The sequence below is a fragment of the Cyanistes caeruleus genome, chromosome 16 (genome assembly GCF_971803275.1).
Source record: "Cyanistes caeruleus chromosome 16, bCyaCae1.hap1.1, whole genome shotgun sequence".
Classification (NCBI taxonomy): Eukaryota; Metazoa; Chordata; class Aves; order Passeriformes; family Paridae; genus Cyanistes; species Cyanistes caeruleus.
In genome coordinates, this window is record NC_141716.1 from 14591656 (window position 1) to 14600605 (window position 8950).

Sequence of the window (8950 nt, forward strand, 5' to 3'; positions counted from 1 at the left end):
CGTTAAGGCTTCAGCAGAAGCACCAAAGGCCGAGGGCCTTCTGGCCATTTTCCCTTCCCCACTGCATGCCTGGGCGGCTTGCTGAGCACAAGCACCCTTTTCCCCTCTCCCCCTATGCCCTGCGCACACGGGGCACCAGAGAAAGCACCTGAGACACTGGGTATGAGAACACATTCTATATTTCTATATATAATTCTATATCTATATTCTATATATTTCTAATTCTATATTTCTATATTAAAGAAGAACTAAGAAAAAGGAAAAAAAAAACATCTTAAAGAAAAATCCGGCCCGGCTCAGATGGCCCCGGCAGACAGAGAGCCTCTCAATTCAGCTCTCCTCAGAGCTCCAGCAGCACAGCCAGCCACGGGCCCACAGACAAGGGCGGTTCTTGCGTGCCCTGCGGAATCCATCTTGCCACCTCTGCAAGATGGAGCCTGGAGCTGCCCGGAGGACAAAGGCTGTTTCCAGAGCCAGCCTTCTGATGGCAGGGCTGATGTCCTGTGCCTTGTCATCAAGGGCTGCAAGAGAGAGGAACAGAGCCATGGTCAGATCTGCATCTGCAGGGACCCAAGGAGAGCCCCGTGCAAGGGCCAACCCAGGTGGCTCTGGCCATGGCCAGGAGGGAGCAGGGACCAAAGGGATCAGCCCAAATCCACTGGACACTATTGGCACTCGTGCCCCTGAAATCTCTGTGTGTGCCCTGGTCACACCAGGCCTGGTCCGCACAGGGAGCAGAGCCCTCGGCAGCCGGGGCAGGGATTGCAGCTCCCCTTGGCAGCCGGGGCTGGCAGCCCGCTGCCTGCACTCACCCTGACAGATGCTCTGGAGCTCTCGTTTGTTCCCCCGGAGGTGCCACCCGGCCATCCCTGGGAACACAGAGCCTGTCAGGGTCCCAGCAGCACAGCTCCCTGCCAGCGGCGCTGCCAGCCCTGGGGCCACACGGCCTCCTGCCCCGGCAGGGCTCAGCCCCGGCCCTTGCCGCATCCTGACTCAGCCCAAGGGCCCGGCTGCCAGAGGCCGGCAGCAGCAGCCCTGAGGGCAGCCGGGGCTCCAGGGCCGGGGCAGCAGCCGGGGCTGGGGCCGAGCTGCGGCGGGGCAGGAGGGAGCCCAGCCCGGTTCGTGGCTCACCAATGAACCTGATGGCCGCCGCTCGCAGGGACTCCTGCGGGCTGTCCAGGTACAGCAGGACCCGGTGCAGGTGCTCAGCCGCTCGGCTCCTGTCCTGTGCCAGCTGCAGAGAGCGGCGGGAGGGAAGGGTTGGTGCGGGCTCTGCCCCTCGGCCGGGCACTGCTGCCTGCGGCCAGCCCCGGTCTCCTGTGCCCGCCCAGCCCTGAGGCACCGGGCAGCAGCCGCTGGCGCCGGGCTCTGGAGGGGGCAGAGGGCCGGCTGCTGCCCGGGGAGCCGCGGTGCTGGCCTGCCCGACAGACCAGCGGTGCCGGGGCTCCATGGGCACACGGCTCGGGGCCACAGGGGGCTGGAGTAGAGCCCGCGGGGCCCAGGGAAGGGAGCAGCGTGTGGGGCACAGGCTGGCGGCCCTGGGTGCGGCACTGGGCAGGGCACAGCTGCCAGCCGCACACACTGAGCTTCTCCAGCCTGGGGCTGGGGCTTCCAGCCCGCCCTTACCAGGCCCTCGCCGAACCTCCAGGTCTGATCCACCCGCAGCATCTGCTGGAGATCCTTCCTCTTCAGGAATCGGGCGGAACAGAGCAGCGTTTCCCGGGAGGCCTGGAGAGCAGCAGAGACCCAGAGATGGCACCACAGCCCAGGGCACAGGACCCACGTCCCTGGACCAAGACCGGGAGGGAGCTGCAGCCTGCGAGGCAGTAGCCCAATTGGCTTGTCCTTCTTTACAGAGTGAGAGGGACCGTGCAAAGGGACCTCGGTGGGTTTGGCAGGTGGATGCCCATCAACAATTAGAAAGAATCCCCAGAGGTCGTTGAGGATTCCAAAGGGCTTTCCCTGCTGCTCTCTAACCACCTCTAGCACCTGGCCCACACTTCTCAAGAGCAGGCTTGGAAGCAGAAAGCCTCAAGACTTTCAGCAGGAGCCTCTGGCTTCACCCACAATGGCAGCAAGCAACAAGGGAAAACATACAGGACTTCCCCTTCTAGAACAAAACACTCCCAACATCCCCAGGTAAGAGCCTGGAATGCTCAAGATGGAGCTTCAGTTCTGAAGATCAAGATCATGTCAAGCTACTTGGTAACAAACGAGGGATGTTCAATGCCCAGCATAAGGAACCAAACCTATGAGAAACATGAGCTTGCACTCAACCTCTGCATGCTTTAACTACTACTCAATTCAGGGCTGGGTGGCTTGCTTTTGACTTCCCACAGGAATGTGCTTGGCAGCACAAACAGGAGCCCAAGGCTGACGAGAGCTTTGTTGGCTTTAGATGTCAGAAAAATAACCTTCATATTGTGACTTTTTTTTCTTTTGAGACACTTCCATTTTATGTCCGTGGAATGTAAAAACATCTGAAAGGCTCTGCTCCCTGCCTTTACCTGGTCTCTGCCAGCTGCTTGCAAAGCTCTTGCCTCTGCTGCTCCATAGCTGCCAGTCGTCCCTTAAAGGCAGCCTTCTCCTGGCCCAGCAGCTCCTTCTCTCTGTGCACCTGGGCCAGTGGTTGCCCTTGGCCAGAGGATTGCAGGCGCAGCTGCTCCAGGGCCCTGCTTGATAACTCTTGCTCCTGGGAAACCTGGAAACAGGACAAGGTACAGCTTGAGCCCTTCCTCAATGATGGTGTGTGCCATTTTGAGGCAGCTGTCCACAGCAGTGTCCCTGTCTTCTTCTGCCAGAAACAGCATCTGGGCTGATCTGGCTGGCACAACTCCCACTCCCACAGGTGCTGCCTAGCAATGAGGTGTCCAGAGCCATGGTGACATCATCCCTCCTTTGCTCCAGCAGATCCCTCTGAAGCTGCAATTCCTCCAGTGTCTGCCTCTTGACTTCCAGCTCGCTCTGCAATGAGGGGTCTTCTCCCTCCAGTGCAGCCTCCACTGTACAAGAAGGGCCAAGACAAGTATTCAAGGGACAGCCAGTCTCATTTCCAAAACCAACCTCCATCCTGTCCTGCTGCTGGGCCTTTTCCACCTGGGGTGACGTTTCCTTCTGCTGCTCGGTGTTCCTTTGACGCAGCCACAAGGCTCCTGGCTCTGGGATTCCCATGCATTGCTGCAGCTTTTCCCTGGACTTCTCAATGTTTTCACAGCAACTGCAGAGACAAGGCTCAGTCAGAAGAACAAAGAGGCCTCAAGAGTCACCAATCCCATTTCCAGCACTCCAGGCTGGAGCAGGGGGCAGTGGGCTAAGGAAGACCTTGCTCTTTCCCTCCCTAGGAAATCCTCCAGAGGCAAAGGGAAAGGCAGGATTTTGCCTTCCTTCAGTGAGAAGCAGTGGCTGGGCAGAGGCACGCAAAGAACAGAATTCAGGGAAGCGGTATGGTGAGAAGAAGGAGTCTTCTATTCCAACATGGCTGTGCATCTCCCACACAGCCTTAGGAGTCACAGTAGAGCATGAAAAACCCTGACAGGACGATGCTCAAGAGCCACACCTGGTAGGGCAGGTGATTTCTTCACCCAGGAACCTCTGAACTCCCAGACCTGGAAGCAGATTGCATCTGGAATTCAAGAGAAGGAGGAGGAGGAGGAGGAGGAGGAGGAAATGTTCACCCTCTGATTTCTTCTATCAGATCCTCCATCTGCTGATAGCGGCTTGTGACCGTTTGGGTTTCCTCGTCCATTTGACCAATACGTTCCTGCAAGCGCCCACAATTCCCTGAGACTTCCCAAAGCAATGCAAAGGGATCCTGTTTATCCGTGGATGTCAGAGTTGAGAGGATGCTGCCAGGATTGTCAGTGCAGATGATGGAATGGGCCATGCTGTCACTGTCGTCTGTCAGTGCCTGAAAGCCCACATCCAGCTGTTAGTCAGGCATTCTCTTCCTATTCCAAAGGACCACTGAGATGCCTCTTCTGATCCCACAAGAACCAGTGTCCATTCAGTTTCAAAATCCCAGCCAGCTCAGCACAGTTTACTCACCTCAGGGGCTTGGGAGGATTGTCCCTGGTGAGAAAGACCTCGAGCTCCCTGGAAGAGCACAGGGAAGAGCACACTCAGACTTCCCTGGGCATCCTATGCCAGGGCCCCAGCACCCTGACTGGGCAGAATTCCCTGCAAATAGCCCATCCATCCCTGCCCTGTCTCAGTGGGAAGCCATTTTCCCTCGTCCTGTCCTTTCAGGCCCCTGCCTTAAGTCGCTGTCCAGCTCTCTTGCAGGCCCTTCCTTCATGCATTGATAGGAGCTCTAAGATTACCCTGGAACCTTCTCCCACCTGGACAACCCCAACTCTTGCCTCCTTTGCCCTTGGCACAGGTGCTCCAGCCCTTGGAGCATCTTCCTGTTATCCCCGTGGCCTCCCCTAGGCCACTGGGGATCATCTCAGAAATGTCTGAGAGAAACCCCGGTTTGCTCTGGGAAGCGCTGAGGCTGCACTGTAAATTAGGCTGAGGGGAAGGTGATGACCCTTGTTGGTGCCCATGGCCCCTCCCGTTGGACAATGATGGAGGAGGAGATGTGGCTGTGCTCTGGGATGGCCAGGTGCCCCCCATTCCCTCCCAGGCCTGTCCCCACAGCAGGCACCAAAGCTGCTGGAGCTCTGGAACAGCAACTGTTAAACCCTTGCTATTCCCAGAGGGAAGCCTTCCCTGAGGCACAGCCCAGGCCCACCCAGGCCCCTGCAGGGCTTGGCACAAGGAGAGCAGTGGCTTTCTCACTCACCTGTCGCGTGTCCATCCGCTCCTTGGCACAAACAGTGTCCAAAGTGCAGTGTCCAAAGGCCCTTGGCCTTCGCAGGGTTTAACCCCAGTGTCCAAAGGCCCTTGGTCTTTGCCGGGTCCTAACCCAAATATTCAAACGTTCTTGGCCTTTGCAGGGTCACTAGCACACGATCAAAGTGCTGTTGGCCGTCGCAAGGTCCAAGCCCAAGCTGGGCAGCTGGGCAGGGACCTGGCTCATAACATGAGTTCCAAGTTGCTGCTCCAGGCAGCACCAGTTTTAAGGCTCAGCATTCTCAAGACCCACATGCTCTTCTGGGATGCGATTAGTTCCTGAGTCACAGGAATTCTCCTGTCTTCCCTGACTGTCCTAGTTTAGGGCAAATCAGGAAGGAAAACTCTAAATGGGGATTTCCACAGGGAAATGCGCCTCCCTACCAACTGATTCAGGAAAAGGAAAAAAAGAAAAAACAAAAAATTCCTTGGAGAGAAGTGGAAAAAGCTGTTTGTTTAACAGAAATTGAATAATATTAAATAATAAAATCTCTTGCCGTTCGATGGGATGGCAAATCTAGGAAATAAAAGTCTTTTTCATGTGGTGTAGCTCGGCTCGCTCATGTTCTTATCAGTCCCTCTGGCGCTGGAAAGTGCCGAGGCCCAGGCCCCGGTGGGCCACAGGCGTGAGCTCCCGGGGTTTGGCTGGGTGTTCAGTCCAGAGCAGGCTTGCACAGATCCAAGAAAATTGGAAAAAAAACAAAGGTCCAGGGAACTCCTCTGCCTCAGCTAGCTAAAACTAACTAAAAGCCAGAGAGAAGCTCTGTCCCGCTGTCTGTCTGTGCTGCCGACACCACAGTCCAGAAGCGGGATGTGTGGGAGTGATGTTTTTCCTTAACACACTGCGCGCTTCTTCTTCCCCCTCTCTTGCTCTCAAAGCCAGTCTTAAAGGTGCACAACTTAATATATAACATAAACCAGACGATTTGGGATACCAGTATCACAAAGTCACCCCAGGACACTGACCAAGGGGAGATGTAAGAAAAATCCTAAAAAGGTTCTTGGTGTTTATAAATATTCATGGAAAGTAAAGCTTTGCCTTTAGGACAGCCACCTGAGGAGGAAAAATGGTGTTTCAGGGACTTTTCAAATTCCTACACAGAAATGCCTAGAGCTGCAGTGTTTAAGGCTCATTGTTGTAGTATGTTTATTCAGTTCTGTTAAAATTGTTAGTATTTCGTCTGTTTGATATGTTCCTGGTTGTCTCCCATTTACTGCTTTGGTTGGTTCCATTTGTCTGTTATGTAAACCCCTCCCAGTTTTTCTGAATGTTCCCCGTCAATCACCTTTACCCTGCCCCAGCTCCCCATCCATCCCTGTAAACCCCACCTCTCCTTCCAGCTCCTTCCATGTATGTCATCCCTTCCTCAAAACACTATTGGTTGTTATGTTGTATTCCCGCCTTCTTTGTATCCCCATTGGTCCCTGGTATTGTAACCTCCTCCCCTTACCCCTCCCTCCGCGAGCTCCCATTGGACCCTGGGCACTGTGGAGCCAGCCCAGAGCTCCGGGGCGGCCAAGAGCAGCGTCAGCTCATAAAATGGATTAAGAATCCTGAGACAGCCACAAGTGCATGTTTTTCCTGCTCTGCTCTCTGTTTGCGAATATATCACTAGGTCTTCTAGGCAGAAGAAAAATCCTGCTGCTTACATCAAAGATTCCTCACTAGAAACAGACCTTCAAGAACCAAATGGGTCTGCTTGGAAGAGCTTTGGCAGGTGTTTTTTGCCCTCATCTTTGATAGTGTTTGTCTGTGTCCTAGGGAGGATTTCTGTGCCCCAGTTGACAGGAACTGCCTTCTGAGCAGGGCAGAAATCCTCTGTGCACAAGAGCTGCACCTGCCTTCTCCAGGGCCTGTCTCTCCAGAGACTGATGGCCCAAGGATGTCCCTGCCAAGTTAAGATTCAGAGACTGATGCAGCTTCAAGTCTCTGCTTCCACAAGAGCAGCTTTGGGCTCCTTGAGCACAGCTGCAAAGGAGCAGGACAGCTCCTGGTGAAGGTCTGACAGCTCCTGGCTGGTCCTTGAACAGCTCTCAATGTAGTTCTGCTGGTGGTGCTGTCGGTCTCGGGCCAGCTGTGACTGCAGCAGGGACACCTGAAAGAGGCACAAGGCCCGGCTCAGACAAGCCCACGCTGGCAGCAGCATCCACAGCCCCACGGTACCGGCTGTCAGGGCAGACACAGCCTCGAGCTGCAGCCCTCACCAACACTCTGCCCTCGGGGAAGGGGAAAGGAACAGGCTCCCAGACTGGCCCTGAACAGAGCTCAGATGATCAACAAGTCCAGTCCACGGCTGCCAAACCCTTCCCACGTACATCCCTCAGCCCCCACAGGTCTAGCAGAGCGAGTTCCAACACCAGTGAGGAACCCAACTCTCATTTCCAAAGGACACATTTGGGCCACTGACCCCTTGCTCCACAGGCTGTGCATCAGCAGGAGGGCTACTGCTGCTCCCCTGAGCTGCTGGAGCTTCTTTCAGAAGTTGACCTATTTTGCTGCTCAGACTTGGAGACACTGAACGTAAAGGACTCTGGGGGGAACACTCTCCTAAAAGTTCTGATTCTTCTTCCTTCAGGTTCCACCTGCACATTGGATGGGAGAAAGGTCACAGAAACCTGTCAGCAAACATGGAGCAAAAGAACCTCTGAACATCAATGCAAGATCTCTGCTCTGAGAGCCTGAATTGCACCAGACAACACTGGGGGCAAAAAGCTCTCGCTGGGGGCTGCGCAAGAGAGGCCAGGGTGTGTCCAGGGACACGGGGCCAGGGAGGGAGACAGTGCAGTGAAGGCACCTTTGAGAAAGCCATGGGCTGCCGCAAGAGACAGAACAAACAAAAGGCTGTGCCTGCAGCAGGGACAGGGAGAGGCAAGGAAACAAGCAGGGCACTGCAAAGCACTGCCTGGGCAAACGTGCTGTGCTCCAGAGGAGCCTGAGGCTCCGTGGAGGCACAGAAAGCCCATTTTACGTGCTCAAAAGTTCTCCTGGGCTCAATGGTTCATTCAGGCATCATCTGCTGATGCAAGCGGTTGCTGAGGTTCCAGCCTGCTCTGTGAGACAAGTAACAGCTGCTCCTCTTGTGCTCCAACAGCCTGCTGGGGATTCAGAGGGGAGATGATTGCCTTATTTCAAACACCACAAGAGCTGTCCCTCAGAAATCTCCATCTTGGCAAGCATCCTCGAGGCACCAGCAGTGCAGCTGCTGCTGCTCACATCTCTTGGTACAAAACTCTGCTGGGTTTAGTCCATCGCCCTGCTCACCTGCTCCATTCCCTCCCACACCAAATCCAAATCCCCACGTGTTGCCATGATCTTGTGTGAGCACAGGAGAAGCAGCTCCCCATGCCCAGCATTTGGCCTGCAGCTGATCTGAGCAGCAAACTCCAGAGCTGTAGCAGTCATTCTGGGCATGCCAGGAAACAATCTGCCAGTCAATGGTCTCTGGCTGGGGCCAGGCAGACAGACAAGGCTGGGCTGCTTTGGCCAAGCAGGCCTGGACTCACAGGGATATAGAGTCCCACTTCTTTATGGGAAATATCACTGGAATCCTTCAGGGACATTGGAGTGGAGGTCAGTGCCTGTGCCTACCTGGAGATGAGACTGGCCCATGCAGTTGTCAGGAGATTTTCTCTGCAGGATTACAAAGTTTTTCTTCAGAGTCCCTTTGGCCATTTCGCTCTTCCTCAGTGCAGCACTCAGGAGTTGAGCATTCTCTGTCCCTTTGATTTCTTCTCTTCCTCTCTTCTTCAAGGCAGCAGCAGTCCCGTGGTCCAACTCTTCTTGCATGTCTTCCCTCTCCACTTCCAATTCCTGGGTTATCTTCTTCCCTCTTTGGATGTCAGGTGCACCCATGTCCTTTTCCAGGTCCCTCAGCTGCTGGTGGTACAATTCCCGTTCATGCTGCCAAAACAGGGAGAAGAAGACTCACTCATTGCCTCCCTTGGTTTGCTTCTCATACCAGATCTGGACTCCTGCTGCAGGGGCAGGCACGTGCTGCCCCCCTCTCTCTCTGCCTCTCGGGCTGCTGCAGACCTTGGCTGGGCCCCCCTTGACGCTGCCTCTTTCCCAGCTCGCTCAGCCCATCCCAGCTTCCTTTCTGCCCGTCCCCGACCTCTG